This window comes from Acanthochromis polyacanthus, chromosome 3 (assembly GCF_021347895.1).
Source record: "Acanthochromis polyacanthus isolate Apoly-LR-REF ecotype Palm Island chromosome 3, KAUST_Apoly_ChrSc, whole genome shotgun sequence".
Taxonomy (NCBI): domain Eukaryota; kingdom Metazoa; phylum Chordata; class Actinopteri; family Pomacentridae; genus Acanthochromis; species Acanthochromis polyacanthus.
This window is the reverse complement of record NC_067115.1, coordinates 19,887,117-19,909,549: the sequence shown is the minus strand read 5'-3', so window position 1 is coordinate 19,909,549 and position 22,433 is coordinate 19,887,117. Positions and strand designations below refer to the sequence as shown.

Sequence of the window (22,433 nt, the reverse complement as noted above, 5' to 3'; positions counted from 1 at the left end):
AACAGGTGAATACTACATTGTCTCGTGCAAAGCTGAGAAGCTTTGTGTCAGAACATAAGTTTTATGGATGACTAGAAAATCCTTTGTTTGGGGAAGAAAAACTCCCCTATGGTGCAAAGCAAGTCAAGAGTCTTGTCAACAATCAAGAGATCAAGAGATTCAACACAAGATGCAAACCCCTGGTATGCTTCAAAAACCAGAAAGACCAGATTTTAGTTTGTGAAAACATTCAAAATCAGAGTTCTGGAACAAAACTTGGTGCTGTTTTATTTAAAGTGGTGCCCATAAGACTGACATCACACCTAAAAGGAGTCATTGTTTGACTATTGTCATCAGGTGTCATTTGGTCAGTTATGTCATCCTTACTATTAGGTTTGTGTGAAATGTGTCAAACAACTTGACATTAACTGAAGGTTACAATTATATGACTAGGTCTTAATGACTAATATCTAATGGCAAATTGTACCATTATAGCTGAGGTCAAGGAAAATGATACATGCACTGTCAAAACCAAACATATTTGACAGTTTACTGTAATGTCATGCTACATATATCTAGATTATATCTTTGACAATTAGAGTACGTCAAGTTTCTGACATGTTCTCGTTAAGTTGTTAAGCTATAAAAGAGAGTCAACTTGGCATTAACAACATAACATAATTGACTGGAATGACAGTGACAGAAGTCATAAAGACACTTTAATGTTTATGACACATGTCACTTCATGGTTGTGATGGTTTTATGTCAGTCTCTTCAAGTAAAACCTAAATTGGACTCATAAAACAAAATAAGCTTCTATCAAATTGATAGTGTTCTCATCACCCAAAGCAAACCAACGTATCTGATAAATATGGTGCTTCTGTTATGGCTTGGACACTGGCATTTTTTGATAATTTCTCTGCTAGATGAATGCAGAGTTATACAGGAGCATTTTGTGGGCTCTGACTCAGCCAAATGCACCAAAAGTCGCTCTGAAGGACATTTCATCATTCAGCAGGACAGTTGTCCCAGACATACAGCCAAAGCTACCTAAGAGCTTTTCAGGGTAAAGAGGTGGAACATCCTTGACCGGTCGAGCCGATGACCAGATGTTAATCCGACTGAGCTGCATTCCAGCCCAGACTAAAGGCAGAAAAAGCCCACAACAAGCAAGAGCTGTCTGCAGTGAAGGCCTGAGAGAGCATCAGCAGGAAACATACAAAGAGTTGGTCCTTTGACATCATACATATCTGTCTAATTTCCTGTAAACCACAAAAAATAACAAGACAGTGTGCATTAAAAGGGCTATATCTCCGACACACTGCTTTCAGTATTGACATGAAACTACTCAAATTAAAGCTGGCACTTTGATATGTATCCATTACTGCATTTCAAATTGACTGTGCTGAAGCTCAGAGCATGAAGAACAAAAAATGTGAAACAGTCTAAATCCTTCTAGTTTGGATTGTGTATGTGTCTGCAATCAGAAAGGAGGTCATCCCTCGACAATGTCACCTTTCAATCCAATAGATAAACATTGCATTTCTCATGTGTAATTCGAAGAAGAAGAATAGTATCTGATTAAGAAATTTATCATTTTGTATTCCTTTTGAAATTGTGGTCTGAAGCCGCAGTCACTATCAACCCATTTCATCGCAGTTTCATCAAGAAACAAACACACCCACACACACTGAAACGCCGCACTTGTCAACAGATTAGCCTTTTATGCTGCGTACACGTATATACAATTTGATCTCTATTCAAATGTTGTTTTTTTTATTTGTCTGTTTCAAGTGGTTTGTTTGAATGTGTGTGTGTGTGTGTGTGTGTGTGTGTGTGTGTGTGTGTGCACTTGTGCTACTATCTAAGTGTGGCCCAAGCGTCGTTACACATTCACCAAGTGTGGCCCTCATTACCAACAGTGGCCCATTTTCCGGACCCCTCTTGGTCATGCTTTAGATCATGCTAAAATCATGTCTAAAACCTTCTGGTGAAGTTTTATAATTTTTGCCAAGTGGGGCCCAGGAGGTAGGTATGTGTAAATATGCGCACTCGGCAGCACCCCTGTAGACAGGAACAGGTATGTCAACGACCCATTCACACACGTCGTTCACACACTCGTCTGCTGTATGAATGGCTTGCTGCTGCAGGGAGGCTCTGAGGGATTAAGAGGAGACACTACTTACTGAAGGAACCAGGCTCATTAGACATGATTTGATTCTGTTTTGTAAGGAAATTTAAAATTTTATAGAAGTCTTAACTAGCTTTAAACTTTAACTTATACTAAAATAAAGGACTATCACAACAAAAAAAGACAATTTAAGAAAAAAGTAGTAAAAGAAAACCAGAACAATATTGACCATAAAATTGCCAGGCTTGTGATAATTTCTTTAGATTTTAAATTAACCACTAAAATACAGATGTTAGACTTTTATAAAACATCTAAATTTTTTCAGTCCTAAAACACCCGGATAATTTTTCACAAGAACAAAATTTAACTTCATTTGACCATATGCTTGTTTCCTCAATCAGTACATTTGAGAATGTGTGTTGATGTTTTTGATGGAAACTACTACTTTTTAAAATGATAAAAGTCCCCTGTTTGATGGCACAGAATGACATGGGTCCCACTTAGATAGCATGGAGCGATGTTCACACTCTGCAATGGACACCGATTAAAGAAAAAAAATAATGGAAATTTTAATTTAAAAAATCAAAGCTTAAAAGAATGTAAGACTTTTAACTGCTATCATTCGACTGGTGTGATAAAAATTATTCTAAGAAGACAAATGCAAATAATGTGTGCCATGAATATGCAAAGCTTGAATATAGCATCACTCACTGCTGGTTTTAACAAATTTTTACAATGTACTTCTGTCCTCTGTCTGTAAATAGAAGAATGTGTGTTGATGCATGGTGGAAGAAAAAGTTAACCACAGATGCCCAACTTGGATAGCATGGCATTTCATGGCATGGCATGGCATGGCATGGCATGGCATGGCATGCACACTCCAGAATGGATGAGTATGAAATGAGTTTTTGAAATGTAAAAATAGTAACCTAAGGGTATCACAAATTAATGTTATATCATTACTATCATTACTTTTCTGCTTTACATTTAATAGATTATAATAACTAACAAACACAAAGTTTAACATGACTGAACAGAAAGCTTGAACCTAACCTTCTGCTAATGTGCAACCTTGAGTGTTGTAAAGGTACAGAGCTTACATGTAGCATCGCATCATTGGTAGAAACTGCTGCGGTGTTTTCATCTTAGTATGTGGCACTCGCCACAGCTAAGTATAGATGGAAATAATCAAATGGGGATACTGACAGCAAATTAATTATTTTTTTTACAATACACAATAAGTATTAAAAAATAAATAATGCATAAAAACCTTTTGAAAATTTCTGTAATAATTAAATGAAGAAGGAAAAGAAGGTCCACTGTTGGATGGTACAGAATGATAAGAGTCCCCTCTTTGATGGCACAGAACGACATGGGCTCCCTCTTAGTTAGCATGGAGCGATGTTCACACCCCTGCATGTGTGTGTAAGAAGAGGATATATGCCTGATCAACGATTCAACTCAGAGATGAGTCACATTCAGTTCAATAATCCTGGATATTACAAAGTCCTAAGATGGTGTTTTTATAACCTTTCCATTAGTTTTTTAAAAAAAAATTCTGTTGTAAATACAACATGACTGATTGGCATAAGTCTGAAGTGTTCTTTGAGGGAAATCAAAAATGTAAATTTCAATATAGTTTGAGATGAGATGGTATATTTGATGGGTTACTTACAGAATCAGTATCTTCTAGCATAACTGGATTTAATATTTTTGTCATAATATACTAAGGTTCAACTTCAGAGTATATTTCAACCATTTTCAAACTTTATCTAATTAAATGCTATTTAGAAGCAGATAGAACAAGTATGTTTTAAGGAAAAAGAAAAGCATTACATTTTGCTAATGTTTTGTATTCTACCCAACTTTGCTTGTAATAGCAATAGCTATCACATAACACCTGCCTACAATCACGAATGTAAAACAGTAAAAAGCACAATACAAGATGTTCCGTGAACTCAAGTCAATGTTTATTTAAAGTGATGTTGAGTCCACACACACTCCTAAACTGAGGGTTTGTCACTTGCTTTTGCTGGACTCCTAACGACGGTAATGGTTTTTTTACATAATAAACTGTTCAGACAGTTTATCACATAAAAAAAACTCATAAGCTCATTAAAAGAGCCCCCCCCCCCCCCCCCCCCCGGTAGTGCAGACTTTCCACCCTCAGTGATGAGTGACCACAACGATAACACACAAATTACAGAAATATTAAAAGTGATAGAAAAATAGGGAGACGCATTTAAAAACCATGAAAAGAGCTACAGACAATGAAAATATTTTTTAAAAAGCAAGAGGTCGTTATTAACAATAAAAATTAAATAATAATCAAGAAGAGCATAATAAAAAAATTGCAACAGGCAATAAAATAATGAAAAGCAAGACATAATACAATGACAAGCAAGGCACAATACAAACAATGAAGAGTTAGTGGTAATTAAAACAATGAAGTGTCATTGTAAATGGAGCATCAGTGGATGCTCCATTTACATGGACTACCAATGTTATGAGTCTAACACTGAAAGCTCCATTTTACTGGACTCTCAGTATTAACACTCTACATTGATACTCCATATGCGAGCTCCCAGAATGACATTGAACATTGATCATCCAATAGGCTCCACAGACTCTTTGACAGGACAGGCAAAAATGTAGGGGTTGCTTGGAGAAACCCCAACATTGTCTCTAGTGTTGATCAGAAGATCTATGGATTCTTTTGTATCTGTTGAAAGGAGTATTGGTACTTTGTGTCCTCTTTTCCCACGCACTTCTATCCTGGTGAGGTTTTCACACATTTTTTTTTCAAAGGCTGTGAATATAATATGTCTGAACTTTTCGTTTCACTGGCCCGTCTGGTCTCAATTTGCAACGCCTTTGATGCCTCCAGAGATCTGTTCTGATGTACATAGCCAAACAAAAATAGCATGGCAGAAAGTCTGTTGCTGACAACAAGTAGGTTGTTTGTCTTTTTGGTACCATTTGTCCTTGACGTGCGGATTTGACTGAACAGTTATGTATGTACTTTCCCTTGTTCCTTATTTTGCTCAGAAGAAGACTGCGCATCGTGGATCCTTGCTTGTGTGCAAGTGCCTTTGCAATGTCAACTTCATCTTGATGTTTTCGCATCAGGTGTCTTGTAACTTTTCTGAAAGGCTTCTCACAATAGAGGCAATAATTTTTCTTGTCATAGACACGTTTGTGTGGGGTGTTTGAGGACATTTTCACTTTGACACCCTTCAAACTGCATTCAAGGACATTTTCATCCGTTTTCATCCCAGTCTTAACTGCTTTTTTTGTGATGACTTTCTTGGCTACTTCATCATCTACTTCTGTCGGTTCATCATCAATATCATCTTCTTCTTCTGACATATCAAGGGAAAGGGAGATCTGTGGTTCTATTTCCTGAAATACAGAAAAAAAGAATAAGAAAATGAAATGAATGCTATAAATTCTCTCACAACATTTTTGTTACAGTTTTAGCACAGTTAGAATCAATATTTGTCAGCCCTGGCCAAAAAGAAATTAATCCACAATTATCATTTCAATGACAGATATACAGTTGGTACGGAAAGTATTCAGACCCCTTGAAATTTTTCACTCTCTGTCATTGCAGCCATTTGCCAAAATCAAAAAAGTTCATTTTATTTCTCATTAATGTACACTCAGCACACCATCTTGACAGAAAAAAACAGAAATGTAGAAATTTTTGCAAATTTATTAAAAAAGAAAAACTGAAATATCACATGGTCAGAAGTATTCAGACCCTTTGCAGCGACATTCATATTTAACTCACATGCTGTCCATTTCTTCTGATCCTCCTCGAGATGGTTCTGCTTCTTTATTGGAGTCCAGCTGTGTTTAATTAAACTGATTGGGCTTGATTAGGAAAGGCACACAGCTGTCTATATAAGACCTTACACCTCACAATGCATGTCAGAGCAAATGAGAATCACGAGGTCAAAGGAACTGCCCAAGGAGCTCACAGACAGAATTGTGGCAAGGCACAGATGTGGTCAAGGTTACAAAAGAATTTCTGCAGCACTCAAGGTTCCTAAGAGCACAGTGGCCTCCATAATCCTCAAATGGAAGAACTTTGGGACGACCACAACTCTTCCTCGACCTGGCCGTCCAGCCAAACTGAGCAATTGTGGGAGAAGAGCCTTGCTGAGAGAGATAAAGAAGAACCCAAAGATCACTGTGGCTGAGCTCCAGAGATGCAGTCGGGAGATAGGAGAAAGTTCCACAAAGTCAACTATCACTGCAGCCCTACACCAGTGGGGGCTTTATGGCAGAGTGGCCCGACGGAAGCCTCTCCTCAGTGCAAGACACATGAAAGCCCGCATAGAGTTTGCCAAAAAACACATGAAGGACTCCCAGACTATGAGAAATAAGATTCTCTGGTCTGATGAGACCAAGATTGAACTTTTTGGTGTTAATTCTAAGCAGTATGTGTGGAGAAAACCAGGCACTGCTCATCACCTGCCCAATACAATCCCTACAGTGAAACATGGTGGTGGGAGCATCATGTTGTGGGAGTGTTTTTCAGCTGCAGGGACAGGACGACTGGTTGCAATTGAAGGAAGGATGAATGCGGCCAAGTACAGAGATATCCTGGAGGAAAACCTCTTCCAGAGTTGCTCAGGACCTCAGACTGGACCAAAGGGTCACCTTTCAACAGGACAATGACCCGAAGCACACAGCTACAATGACAAAGGAGTGGCTTCAGAACAATTCTGTGACCGTTCTTGACTGGCCCAGCCAGAGCCCTGACCTAAACACAATTGAGCATCTCTGGAGAGACCTCAAAATGGCTGTCCACCAATGTTCACCATCCAACCTGACAGAACTGGAGAGGATCTGCAAGGAAGAATGGCAGAGGATCCCCAAATCCAGGTGTGAAAAACTTGTTGCGTCATTCCCAAGAAGACTCATGGCTGTACTAGCTGAAAAGGGTGCTTCAACTCAATACTGAGCACAGGGTCTGAATACTTCTGACCATGTGATATTTCAGTTTTTCTTTTTTAATAAATTTGCAAAAAATTCTACATTTCTGTTTTTTTCTGTCAAGCTGGGGTGCTGAGTGTACATTAATGAGAAATAAAATGAACTTTTTTGATTTTGGCAAATGGCTGCAATGACACAGAGAGTGACAAATTTCAAGGGGTCTGAATACTTTCTATACCCACTGTATCATCTTCAATGTGAGAAGAGGAATCCATCACTACATTGCAGACACTCCCTGGCTGATCACTGTTGGCACTGTGTTGAGTGTCAATCTCATTTGATGCTTGAGGAGAGCAATTGGCTATGTGGGTTTGGTCCTGTAAAAATAACAATGCAAAATCAACATATTAAATTATGTTATAAATTTTATGATAATGTTTATAACTTCTTACAAAATGTTGAAATAGATAATTAAATGCTTACTTTCTTTCCATTGTTATTACTGTTGTTTGTGACTCCCTTGTGATCAGCTTGGTGTGTGAAACCTGTGAACACATAACAGACATTTACCATATTCAATCAATTAAGGATTACATTTGCCCTATGCATACAATCTTGCAATATTAGCTATAGTGTATGCATATATTGTTTTAATGATATGTTTAATTGGTGAGGTGACAAAGTCAGAACTGTCTGTCTGGGCACATACTTGTGATGGCTTGAAGGCATTCTTCAATGGTAGGGCGTGCTTCTGTCGATTTACACAGCATTCTGCCAATGATACCTTGATGCCTTTCCTCGCACTGAAGAGTAAAGGTGCCCGCTCTGAGATTTTGAAATAACGTCAGTGGATCGTTGGAGTAGGGTGTAGTTGCTTGATAGGGGTGCTCTCCATCTGTCAGTATGTAGTGCACCAGGCACCCTGCTGTCTGCAATACAGGAGATTCATTTGAATCAATGTCCAGTCATAATCACCCTTCCATATTGCACAGATTGCAATTATATATATATATATATATATATATATATATATATATATATATATATATATATATATATACAGTGCCTTGTGAAAGTATTCAGCCCCCTTGAACTTTTCAACCTTTCGCCACATTTCAGGCTTCAAACATAAAGATATAAAATTTTAATTTTTTGTCAAGAATCAACAACAAGTGGGACACAATCGTGAAGTGGAACGAAATTTATTGGATATTTTAAACTTTTTTAACAAATAAAAACCTGAAAAGTGGGGCGTGCAATATTATTCGGCCCCCTTGCATTAATACTTTGTAGCGCCACCTTTTGCTGCAATTACAGCTGCAAGTCGCTTGGGGTATGTCTCTATCAGTTTTGCACATCGAGAGACTGAAATTCTTGCCCATTCTTCCTTGCAAAACAGCTCGAGCTCAGTGAGGTTGGATGGAGAGCGTTTGTGAACAGCAGTCTTCAGCTCTGCCCACAGATTCTCCATTGGATTCAGGTCTGGACTTTGACTTGGCCATTCTAACACCTGGATACGTTTATTTGTGAACCATTCCATTGTAGATTTGGCTTTATGTTTTGGATCATTGTCCTGTTGGAAGATAAATCTCCGTCCCAGTCTCAGGTCTTTTGCAGACTCCAACAGGTTTTCTTCCAGAATGCTCCTGTATTTGGCTCCATTCATCTTCCCATCAATTTTAGCCATCTTCCCTGTCCCTGCTGAAGAAAAGCAGGCCCAAACCATGAGGCTGCCACCACCATGTTTGACAGTGGGGATGGTGTGTTCAGGGTGATGAGCTGTGTTGCTTTTACGCCAAACATATCGTTTTGCATTGTGGCCAAAAAGTTCCATTTTGGTTTCATCTGACCAGAGCACCTTCTTCCACATGTTTGGTGTGTCTCCCAGGTGGCTTGTGGCAAACTTCAAACGAGACTTTTTATGGATATCTTTGAGAAATGGCTTTCTTCTTGCCACTCTTCCATAAAGGCCAGATTTGTGCAGTGTACGACTGATTGTTGTCCTATGGACAGACTCTCCCACCTCAGCTGTAGATCTCTGCAGTTCATCCAGAGTGATCATGGGCCTCTTGGCTGCATCTCTGATCAGTCTTCTCCTTGTTGGAGGTGAAAGTTTAGAGGGACGGCCGGGTCTTGGTAGATTTGCAGTGGTCTGATACTCCTTCCATTTCAATATGATTGCTTGCACAGTGCTCCTTGAGATGTTTAAAGCTTGGGAAATCTTTTTGTATCAAAATACGGCTTTAAACTTCTCTGCAACAGTATCTCGGACCTGCCTGGTGTGTTCCTTGGTCTTCATGATGCTCTCTGCACTTTAAACAGAACCCTGAGACTATCACAGAGCAGGTGCATTTATACGGAGACTTGATTACACACAGGTGGATTCTATTAATCATCACCAGTCATTTAGGACAACACTGGATCATTCAGAGATCCTCACGGAACTTCTGGAGTGAGTTTGCTGCACTGAAAGTAAAGGGGCCGAATAATATTGCACACCCCACTTTTCAGTTTTTTATTTGTTAAAAAAGTATAAAATATCCAATAAATTTCATTCCACTTCACGATTGTGTCCCAATTGTTGTTGATTCTTGACAAAAAATTAAAATTTTATATCTTTATGTTTGAAGCCTGAAATGTGGCGAAAGGTTGAAAAGTTCAAGGGGGCTGAATACTTTCACAAGGCACTGTATATGATGCGGGGGTCAATTATTTCCCAAAAGGCCGTATAATCCCTGCAAAACAGCGCATAATTCCCCCAAGAATCTCACATTTCCACGAAAAAAAGAGAAATATGCGGGCCCCGCTTGATATCACAATTTCCGCATAAAATGAGAAAACTATAACCAATATAAATGGAGTTATGAGTGAGTTTTTATGTGACGCCCGGCCTGACGTCATCAATTCGCGCATTCACACACACCAGTGTTGCCAACTTAGTGACTTTCTCACTAAATCTAGTGACTTTCCAAAGTGTCCTAGCGACTTTTTTTGGTCAAAAGCGACTAGCATCAAATCTAGCGATTTTTTTTTTTCTGCCGTTTTGGAGACTCTGACAGGAAAACTCGGATAATTTTGCAGTTACTGTTGTTAACGAGCAGCAGGTGCTGCTGTGAGAGCTTCTTCCCCTCCGAAAGCACAGGCTGTCAGTCCAGTAACTCCGTGGCCAGACGGCAGGTGAATTGCGCATGCACAAAGTCACTACAGCTCCCATCCAGACTTACGGAGCGAGATATAAATGAAAATGTTTCTTCACTGCCATACTAAAATAAACCACAACATTTAGCCTCTAGTACAAAAACATATTTTGGGTGTTTTATACTCACTTTTTGGTCTCTTCCACAACGTTATTCCTCTCTCCTACAACACTGATTACAATTACATGCAAACTGGGAAATATGCAAATTAGGCGATGGCATTATTTAGCAACTTCTAGCAACTTTTAGGACAGCCAACACCTACTTTTCATACTGAGGAGTTGGCAACACTGACACACACACTAGAAGCACGAGCTGATGCGGAGCGCGGTGCTCAGAGACGAAAAACAAGAATGGCGAATGCTCAAAGATCACATTTACCTACGAATATTTCAGCCAAAGACCAGCCAAAACAGGACCCAGATTTACTGCACGAAAGTAGGGGGAAACTTTTTTGCACCCCGTGCAACATCGTTCTGGAGCACCAAAGAAAATCAACCATGTTGCAGCACTTCTCCACGACGAAGCACAGCAAAAGGTTTGCTGAACACAAAGGACTCAAACAACAACTTAGTGGTAGCCTATTAACAGGATGTAGGAGAAGCATCACCTTTTTTTCCCCAGTTCTTATATTTCGCATCTTTTTGCATATTTCACAACTATTCGCATACTTTGCAACTTTCCGCAATTTCCCCGCAATTTCCCCCACAAAAATTGGCCTCAGGATCTCGTCACGGTGTCTCTGTGCATTCAAAATGCCATCAATAAAATGCACCTGTGTTCTTGGTCCATATCAGATGCCTGCCCATACCATAACCCCACCGCCACCATGGGCCACTCCATCCACAACACTGACATCAGAAAACCGCTCACCCACACGACACCACACACGCTGTCTGCCATCTGCCCTGAACAGTGTAAACCGGGATTCATCCGTGAAGAGAACACCTCTCCAATGTGCCAGACGCCATCGAATGTGAGCATTTGCCCACTCAAGTCGGTTACGACGACGAACTGGAGTCAGGTGGAGACCCCGATGAGGATGACGAGCTTGCAGATGAGCTTCCCTGAGACGGTTTCTGACAGTTTGTGCACAAATTCTTTGGTTATGCAAACCGATTGTTTCAGCAGCTGTCCGAGTGACTGGTCTCAGACCATCTTGGAAGTGAACATGCTGGATGTGGAGGTCCTGGGCTGGTGTGGTTACACGTGGTCTGCGGTTGTGAGGCTGGTTGGATGTACTGCCAAATTCTCTGAAACGCCTTTGGAGACAGCTTATGGTAGAGAAATGAACATTCAACACACGAGCAAAAGCTCTGGTTGACATTCCTGCTGTCAGCATGCCAATTGCACGCTCCCTCAAATCTTGCCACATCTGTGGCATTGTGCTGTGTGATAAAACTGCACCTTTCAGAGTGGCCTTTTATTGTGGGCAGTCTAAGGCACACCTGTGCACTAATCATGGTGTCTAATCAGCATCTTGATATGGCACACCTGTGAGGTGGGATGGATTATCTCAGCAAAGGAGAAGTGCTCACTATCACAGACTTAGACAGATTTGTGAACAATATTTGAGAGAAATGATGATATTGTGTTTGTGGAAAAAGTTTTAGATCTTTGAGTTCATCTCATAAAAAATGGGAGCAAAAACAAAAGTGTTGCGTTTATATTTTTTTGAGTATGTATATATAAACATTACAATGATTAAAATATTATAATATACAGTTGAGTTTATGTAAACTGATTTGAATACTGACATGTGATACAATTCACCATACAGCAGAACTAGTTTATTCATTTTCAGCTCCACATTTCACATATTTTAAAGACATGTAAACTCATAGCAGTCATCATGGCCATTAAAGCGACATTACCATCCTGTACTTACCTGGATATCTGACTCTTTCTTGTATTTGTATTGCATGCCTCAAACATCTTCATAACTTGACCAAGACAAAGATCCAGCCATTTGAGACTGCAAAGCTGATTGTGCCAAATCCAGTTTCCTGCTTGCTCCAAAATCTGCGATAAACAATTTGTTGCTGATATCTGTAAAATATTGAAAATGATCCTTAGACATGTACCTCTTAATACAATATCCACAAAATAACGTCTTTTCTATGATGTATAATGAAAAATTGGATAATAAATACATTCTACCAGATAGTTTATGGCTATGGCTAAACGATTTATTCTTTTTTTTACCAAAAAAATGTTTTCGGGCTTCAGGTCTCTGTGCAAAATCCCGCGTGAATGGAGTTCTTGTAGTCCTTGCAGTAGCTCCTGGCAGATCCACAGTCTTTGAGCCTCAGTCAAACTTTCTCTGTCAGGAAAGTTCTTGTTTTCAATTACCTCCGCCAGACTGTATTTGCAGAGAGGGGAGACAAAATAAGCAAAGTAATTATCTTCCAACACTGCAATTGGTTGTAAAAGATGTTCTGTTTTGAATGTTTCTGAACATAGGACATGTGCCATTTTAATCTAATTTTGAGAAATATGCTTTGCAACTCTTTTGACTGCAACTTTGTTGCTCAGGAAGAATCCTGGGAAAATTTCAGCAGCATTGCATCCATTTGCAATCTTTTTGTGGTGTTAAAAACAGGTTCTCCAACGTCCGTAACGCCAGGGTTAGAGGCAAGGTTTTCGAATGAACTCATTCAACGGGATTCCTTGAAAATGCAGAAAAAAAACCTATTAGACATGGTCATCATTTCAGATTTTGTAATTTTGTTAGCGGCAATAACTCCCTAACCTGATTAACAGGAAACAAATAAATATGCATTAATAGTGTGATATAAGTTTCAGAAATGCTCATGTGTTGCTGCATACCAGGCATGTCCAACAGAAAATAGCTCAGTAGTTACACTATCAACAATACTTTGAAACCTTGTCACTGTAAATATTTAGATAAAAGGTGTAACATTAACTATGAGGCAGAAGAATTACAGTATCTGCATTTTCATAATAGTAAACTTCTCAGTTTTTTTGTTGTGAGTTCTATCAGAATATTAATGCTACCTACACATTTAGACATAAATATTAAAGTAGTACCATGGCAGTGCCACATGTTTATATGGTAAGTGGACAAAAAAGTCATTTTTAAATTGTTAGCATTTATACATTGAGGTTTTAGAATATTAAATTAAAGTGCTGCAAATTACCTTACCTTTTCTTTGCTTGAAGGAAGAAAAAAACTTGAAGGATGGTAGGTTAAATGTCCTTCTTGCACAGTACCTCTTCAATATACTTACCTATAAAACTATTATATCTTTATATATTGATTGAAAGGTGCACAAATAAAATAAATATTCAGGTAGATGAATCTCCAATGAAGGAAAAACACATGGAAATGCTTTTGGTCCTCTAAAGCTGTCGCTCCCAAAAACAGAAAAGACAAGTAAAAACTTCTGTGAGGAGACCGGTATCGATATAAAACCCTGCCCAATGATCGGAACAGTGACTGGGTCTTTGGAAAAAGATCGTTAACCACCCTGACATGAATGGTGAATCAGAGCAGCAAGACCAGACGTAGACACATGAAGGGTTACAGGGTTTCAGTTGATGTGAACTGCTCAGTTTGCCCAGCAGATGTAAAAGGACTGGACAACACACAACAGAGCTGTGACAGAAAAGGAATCTAGCTTTGTAGAGAAGTTGTTGTCCAACAAATATTGATCCACTTTGTTTTTGCTCTGCATTTCTGCAGAAAATAGGAATAAAACTAAAACCAAAAAACACCCGCACTTAATTTGTGAGTTAAAGAATGATGGGACCATTTGTAGGGAATTTTTGTCATTGCTGTGTCTTGTAAAGAGATTTATCTAGAAGAGATGAGAAGTCTGAATCTGGCTTGTTTAACCTGAGCCTTACGGTAAGCTATGTCTCAGCAACAGATTCTGAAGTACGGGCCAAGGTGTGTTTTAGCTGATGATTTTCATGAGGCCTTCCATGCCTTTGGAAGTTAAAAACTCCTGCAGAGGCAGAGTAATTTTTTACTGGGAATGGGCTGATGTAATTCTAAACTGCTGTTAAAGGAAACAAATGATAGTTCATGCTATAATGAAAAAGACAGGCTCAGCATATTCAGAAACAGGAAAAATCTACTTGAAAGTGTTTGAAGTACACTCATACTTCTAGGTTTAAAAACAAACAAAACAACAACACACAAGAGGTTGTACTGAAATGTGAAAGTTCTGGCACATTTGTTGAGTGAAACTAGAATGATTTATTTATTTGACTTGAATGGTTCAGTTTTTTGTGAATACTTGGATCATCACAATTTGCAAAGTGAATAAAACCTTTGAAACTCATAGAATTTATTCATGCATAACTACAAGGGAAATTGGTCTGAACGTAAGTCAGCCTGTTGATCTGTGCTACAGCAGAAACCTGGTTGTGTCTTTGGCCATGGCAGAGTATAAATTGTGCGTGGGGGTTGGGCAGTAGCCTTCAAGAAACATCACCTTTAGCTCTGTCCACACAAGCACATTCGTAGCGCCTGAACATAGAAATGTAAATTGTGTGTGGGGGTTGGGCAGTAGCCTTCAAGAACATCACTTTTACGTCTGTCCACACAAGCAGGGACCAGGTCTGCGAATTAGCTGTCAGCTATTGACCTATGAACATGACATCGGTTAATGTAACAATGTTTGTTGTTCTGTCCCTATCAAATAAACAAATAAACAAACAAGCATGTTAGTATAGAGCTGGAGTTGTAATCAAAAAAGGCATTAAAAAACAGGTGACATTTTGACTTATTCCACAATGTCTGTTACCACATTATGAACATTAGTATCAAAATCCCACCACTCTCGGAAAAGAAATCCTCACGTTCATATTTTTACAACCACCAGGACCCACCAGTACGGAATTGTAAAGAAAAGCATGAGGTTTTGATCTGTGAAGCAAACAATGCAATCTCTATTTACGTCATTAGTTAAATATAGGGAATTTCTGTGGGTTTTTGCTTCTTAAAAAATGATTTGTTACCTTTAGCAGACACACATAGCAAATGTCATTACAAAAGAAAAAAAAGCATTAAATACTTGGTGGACAACAACTCATTTGAAATAATGAATTCTTTTCTGTCTTAATTTAGTTTGCAAGTTTCTTTTTTCTTCACTGCTTGTAAATCTGCTGGATGAATTGTACGCGTGTACAGATTCTCTGTCAACAATGTCATTGTCATTCCATTCCTAGTTTACATCAATTGATCTTTCACTCTTCATGTCTCGAGATCCGGTCTGTATGCACTAATTCACCATTCCCGATGAAGAGAAGCAAGCATAATATAGGAATGTTCAGGTGCACACATCTGGGATCAGAGCTCCAAAGTATGCTTCTGAATAGTAGCACTGGTACAGCCAAATATCTCAGTCACATCAGCACAGGATTTGGTCACCACCTCCCAAAACTGTCATTGCTGTCAATAGTAGCGTCACTGTCAGCATTTGTTCTGCACCAGTCATCGTGATTGAATGTAGTTTTCTACTTTTTTCTGCTTAACACTTCAAATGAAATAAACCTCATTCAGTTTGTTTTGAAAACAATCTACAAGTAGATGTAATACTTAAAAATTATTTTTTAAAAATCTTACTTACTGCAGAAAGGTGAGTGTAATGCTAAATAATGTCATAGTTGCCTCAATTAGTCTATTTTCAATAACAGTGGAAACTCATTGAAAAAAATGATTGTTTTTATGGCTGACAGAAAATAAGGTCCACACTTTGGTGGTACAGATTGATAGGGGTCCTCTTTTAGATAGTCTATAACGACACAAGAGCCCTTTTAAATAGCACAGAGCGACATTAACACCCCAGTGTGTATACATAGATAGATCATTTTAGTATTTACAATAGTCCCAATTAGAGAAAGAATCATTTCCAACTTTTTTGTGACATGACTGTAAGAATTATTTACTCAGAAATGAATGCTAAAAAGATGTTCATTAGACCACAATAAACTGTAGTTGCAGAAGTTTTTAAATCAGAGCCTCAAATTAAAGGTTTTGCCTTCAAGAGTGAAGTAATACAGAGGCAATACAAAGGTCCAGTTTGAAATTCACACTTGTCTCATTTCATAGTACTTTCATGCATTTGTTCTCCACCAGTCCTCACAACTGAACATAGTTTTCTACTTTTTTCTGTTTAACTGACTCAATCATCTTTCCCTAGCTGCCCCTACATTCTGATCATCACCTGTGTCAGAGTCAAACCTGTCTCTGTCCACATTTATTTATTTATTTTAGGATAATCTGCTAAATCACTCTTGAAAAATAGTTACACATGCAACTATTTTGGTTGCACATATGCAGTTGCATATGTGAGACTTGCTTGGGATTATTATATGTAAAGCCACATTACCATGTCTCAGAGTGGACAAGTGGTTGTCTATTGCATAATAGCCATTGGCATTGTGGCTGATGTCAGCTTGAGGAAAAATACCACTGTTTACAGACAGGGATGTGGATTTGTAGTTAAAGCTGCCCATTTCCTCTCATTGACTTCACCCATGGTGTTAATAGCTGCTCGTTTGATAATCCCATGTCAGAGCAGCCTGTTTGATCCACCCGCCCATGAAATGTGAATGTGGACCCAGACCAGACGTAGACACACAAAGAGTTCAATTGATGTGAAGTGGACTAGCAATACAGGGGTTTGACTGAACGAGAATCTACACACACACATCTGCTCAGTTTGCCCAGCAAATGTAAAAGGACTGGACAACACACAACAGAGCTGTGACAGAAAAGGAATCGAGCTTTGTAGAGAAGCTGTTGTCCAACAACAGCATTAAATTAAAAACAATCAAGGCAACAAAAAAAATAAGAAAACAAGAAATTGTGGCCTCCCAACCTACTACATTTAGCCTACATTTTCATCACAGGCACATGACACAGGTTCCCTCTTGGATAGCATGGAGCAACATACACATTCCAGAATTGATGATTCCAAAAATCCATGAGCAAAATGAAGCCCTATGTAAAATACATAATGAATGTGATTTCAGTGTAATAATATAAAACTGCTATTGTACCATTTCTGTTTTACGATTCTGATCCTTAAACTCTAACCATAGCTGAACACAAAGCTGGAACCTGCCATTCGGCTGCTGTGTTAGATGGATTGTTGTCAATTTACAGCAGCAGTTTTTAGAAATACTTTTAGGGGAGTAGAACCAGCATGGTTATCAACAAGGCTTTTGAATAAAATTAGCCAATGATTATCTGTCCAAGTGAGAGCATTAACAAAATACATTAGGATCTCCTAAAGATGTAAGAACTGAAAACAACTGGAACCAAAGCTACATAATTTAAGAGAACATTTACCTTTGACTGTGCCCATTTAGATTTTCAGAGCAGTTAGCAGTATCTATATTTGTAAAAGATTTTATTCAGCAATTCTGCTTGGTGACATGATGCAATATAAACTCTTGGGCATTAGAAAGTTAATATGTGGGCCAGCATCTGCTCCTACACAGATGATGACCCTAGATGTAGATATATGACAGTTGGACTTTGAACTGGCACATCTACAGATATAGACATATATGATAATAGCTGTCTTTGAGTGATTTTATGTTGACACCAACACTTTAAATGAAATAAACCTCATTCAGTTTGTTTTGAACACAATCTACAGGTAGATGTAATACTTGAAAATTATTTTCATAAATATTACTTACTGCAGGAAGGTGAGTGTAATGCTAAATAATATCATTAGTTAATCTATTTTCAATTAAAGTGGAAATTTATTCACAAAAAATGAATGATTTTATGGCTGACAGAGAATAAGGTCCACACTTTGGTGGTACAGAATGATGGGGGTCCTCTTTTAGATAGTCTATAACGACACGAGGGCCCTTTTAGATAGCACAGAGCGACATTAACACCCCAGTGTGTATGCATAGATAGAAGATCATTTTAGTATTTACAATAGTCCTGATTAGAGAAAGAATCATTTACAACTTTTTTGTGACATTGTTGTAATAATTATTTACTCTAAAATGGAAAATTAATTAAGCCTCAGGAAATAAAATAAGCCTCATTCACTTTGTTTTGAACACAATCTACAGGAAGATGTAACACTTGAAAATTATTTTCAAAAATATTAATTAATGCAGGAAGGTGAGTGTAATGCTAAATAATATCATAGTTGCCTCAATTAATCTATTTTCAATTAAAGTAGAATTTTATTCACAAAAATGATTGTTTTTATGGCTGACAGAGAATAAGGTCCACACTTTGGTGGTACAGAATGATAGGGGTCCTCTTTAGATAGTCTATAACGACACGAGGGCCCTTTTAGATAGCACAGAGCGACATTAACACCCCAGTGTGTATACATAAATAGAAGATCATTTTAGTATTACAATAGTCCTGATTAGAGAAAAAATAATTCACAACTTTTTTGTGACATTGTCGTAAGAATTATTTACTCTAAAATGGATGCCATAAAGATGCTCATTAGGCCACAATAAACTGTAGTTGCAGAAGTTTTTAAATCAGAGCCTCAAATTAAAGGTTTTGCCTTCAAGAGTGAAGTAATACAGAGGCAATACAAAGGTCCAGTTTGAAATTCACACTTATCTCATTTCATAGTAATTTCATAGTAGCCCAGCAAAATGTGACCGCCCCTAAGATAAAATGATAAAGACATGCTTGTTGTCAGGAAGTGTTTCAAACATTAAAAAATATTACTTACAAAGATTTCAACCATATTCTGAATATATGTCAATGGAGTGGGACAATATAAAAATTCAGTAATGTTTGTGATGTCACAGTGCATGTAACTAAGCAACACAAATCAAGGATTTAGAAGAAAAACTATTTAGACCAAATGACTTTCACAATATTTGGTGAGGTTTTTAAACATTTAAAACTTTAAAGTTACACGTAGACTTACTACCAATCAATTTGTGTATTGCACAGACAGTTCCATTGCAGCCCTGACCGACATCTACATATAAAGAGGGGCCCTCCAGAGCCTGCAATGGAGGGCCACTCTTTGATGTGTAGGTGTCAGTCAGGCTGAACTGTTGTGTTAACACTACAGCTCCACGGAAGGCTATGGAGGGCCACTCTTTGATATGTAGATGTCAGGCATGGCTGATGGGCCCCTCTTGGCAGTTTTTTAAAAAAATTAAAAAATGCATGTTTGAAGTTATATTCTGAAGAAAGACCTTAAAGAAAATTTTATAAATGATTTTTGTTTCAACAAAATATCTCGAAACACTGGGCCACTGTTACCAGTTTTCTACGACAGTCCCCTCTTGGCTTGTCACACGTGTATGTGGGTGTGTGTGTGTGTGTGGTGTGTGTGTTGAGGTCATATAAAAGCCCGACATGAAGCCAGCATGTGTTGCCCCCCATGTGTCAAAAGGTTTCATACAGCAATAATGGACGCTGTGTGCCTTGTATTATCACTTCTACCCCTCGGGCTTCTGTGCACACATGCACACAAACACTCGGGATGGGTGAATATAATAATATGGTGCCACCCTGCAGGTAGAGTGGACATCTACGTGGTGTTTTCCTCTTAGAACATAAAAGGCCTGGGAGGAGACTGTTAGACAGAAGGGAGATGCTCTGTCACAGGAAAAAATATGGAGGGTAAGGACTGAGGATGAGAATTTGGGAGATTTAAAGATGTAACAGAGACAAAAAGAAAACATACAATGCAAAAGGAGAATACATTAAACAGAAACAAATTACAGCTGTCATTCACAAGTCAAACAACTCAAATGTGGCCCTAAACACTGAGAGTGATTAAATTATAAATAATGACTGACTGATAAATTGTACTTCACAAAGACTGACAACATTGTAGAATTACTTTGCTTTATCATACAGGTGAATTTGCTCCTATCTGTAATTAACATCAGTGTTAAGCTACTGTCAAGCCTGAACCCCTACAGAGTGGTTGGGATCAGGCTTTTTGGACTCATGGTGATGATGAGGATGATGCAAAATATCTGTGAAACATTTGTTTTGATTTAATGGACAACAGCTACATTTGATAAATGATTATGGAATTTAAAGAGGCAACAGGTAACATCGATGAGCTGATCAGGAGCTCATCAAAAAGCAGGGATGCATGCTAAAATATGATCAAATTAATCTATAATAAAGTACAGGATATCTACAATGTCAGCTGATATCGAGGACATATATAGTACTTTCACAATTAATAAAAGCAGATAAAGAAAAAAGAGGAGAAAGCAGTGACCAAATCATGCTTTTTTTTTTTTTTTTTTTTTTTGCCTGAATAGAAACCTTACATATTTTGATTTTGGAAAACAGGGGGTCCTTGACTTAAGTCAGAATTACATTATTATAGCACGACATATTGCAATTTTCACTGTAAATCGGAACTCACATATTGTACATAATTGCCTATGTCATTCACCTACGCTAACACAGGGGTAAAACCGTAATCTAGGACATAAAGCCAGTGCACAGTAAAAATGAAAATTAAGTTTAAAAATAGAGAACAGTTCCATACCTTACAATATTGCTACCAACTTATATGTGGGAGGCATAATGAAAGGCAAAAAATAAAAAAACAAAAGAAAGAAAGCAACATAGCACAATCCAATATGGCGTACAACTGGAAAATGCAAACTTCCTCCTATAGCTTCGTGTGACGACGTATCCGTCTGCTCCGCTTGCCAACGAGTTCCCACGCAAAATTTCTTTGAACATCGCAAATGCCGTACGCCGGCATGATGGAACAAGACTGTTTTCATAAATTCATGGGAGATGGCGACGCAACCACAAAATAGCATAAGTCGAGGACGTCGTAAACCAAGGACCTGATGTATTTGAATCTTTTAATGAAGAGAACATGCTGTTTAACTGTCTTTTCTTTGGCTTCTTTGAGAGCATCAAGTGTGCAAACATATTTTTAAGAACTCGTCGTGGTTTTAAATACATAATCCACGTGAGAAAATAATTCCTGGAAACATGAAAAAAGCATGACTTGTTATGATGTCAAATGCTGAATTATGGAGTTTGATGTTTTGGCTCACGTCTCGATGATGTTCCATGTTCTTGACATGACGTCTGCCCCTTTAATGCCATAAAAACTAGAGCACATTAGCATAAGCTGTTCTCCTGCTCAATCGCTAGTTCCTAGACCTTCTGAAACATACAATTAGCAAGCTAGTGAGGCAAATGCATCTTTAATGGATGTCTCCAAAAGTTGAAAATGACCACCAACACCTGCACCTGTCAAGATCATTTTACACCAGTAATTTTTATTATTTTTCTTTTTTTTATCAGAGACATTCTTTGTTTTGTCCTGCTAGTATCTGGTGTCTGGTACGTTCCCATCAAAGTTGTCCTTCATTTATTGTAACAGGTAGCTCAGTCTGCAGCTGCAAAGGGAAGAAAATGTTCCACATCTGTAGCATGTGTTTGGTTTTCCACCTCTAATCAGTTTGCTTTATTTAAACTTTTGTTAAAGCTGTCAATTTGCACCTTCAGTGGACACACCCACAGTAGTTCTATTCAGAGAAAAACTGCTTATTTTTTCAATATGTTGATACCTAATGTATATATTTTGCAATTTTTTTGACAGTTTCCTTTGGAGTGGCAAAACATGTTTTTACTGCTTTACGTGGACAAGGAGACATGCAGAGAATGTGTAGTAGTTGTCGACATGTAGCTCGGAAGGCAAAACCCAGAGCATAATAAGTCCATAAAGAAGTTGCTGCTGCTCATTAGGCTCACAACTATAAGCACAGTAATAATTGAAAGCAGCTCCAATCATCCTTATCTGATTATTTTTTTATCAGCCCTCTCCTCCCTCGTCTGTATTATAGTGGCAGCAAATGGACAGAGTCATGAGAGATTTTAGTTTAAAAAGTAACCTGGAGCAAAAAGGGATAAAATAGAATTGAAGAGAAGTGTGGAGGACACGAGAAACATGGGGAAATGAGGAAATGAGAAAAGAAACGAAAGGAGGAAGTAGGAAGAAGACAGCAAGAAGAGATAAGTCCTTATCTCATTCCACAGTCACAAGTTTGTGGGCTGTATCGACTCCATCTCATCACTATTCATACAAATATCATTATTGTCATCATCAAGCAGAACTCAGAGTTTAATACGGAATTTTTGACAGGCAAACTCATTTCAGAGCCTGACGGCACAGCTCCACAAGTGACAAACGCGTGTTTTCGCC

The 22,433-nt window shown here is 38.2% G+C and overlaps 1 protein-coding gene and 1 long non-coding RNA gene across 3 annotated transcripts in view; one reads left to right on the top strand and one right to left on the bottom strand.

Annotated features, from left to right (window-relative positions):
• Positions 1-22,433, top strand: part of LOC110961498 (alpha-1,6-mannosylglycoprotein 6-beta-N-acetylglucosaminyltransferase B-like) — a 163,194-nt gene that overhangs the window by 27,674 nt on the left and 113,087 nt on the right.
• On the bottom strand, positions 4,447-8,077 carry LOC127533145 (uncharacterized). 2 transcript variants are annotated; one of them, XR_007940887.1, is made up of 4 exons: positions 7,764-8,077; positions 7,538-7,599; positions 7,297-7,431; positions 4,447-5,512 (listed from the first exon to the last, which is right to left on the bottom strand). It is a non-coding gene; the product is annotated as an uncharacterized LOC127533145 (long non-coding RNA). The 2 variants fall into 2 exon arrangements; XR_007940888.1 differs by lacking the exon at positions 4,447-5,512 and having other exon boundaries at positions 6,920-7,431.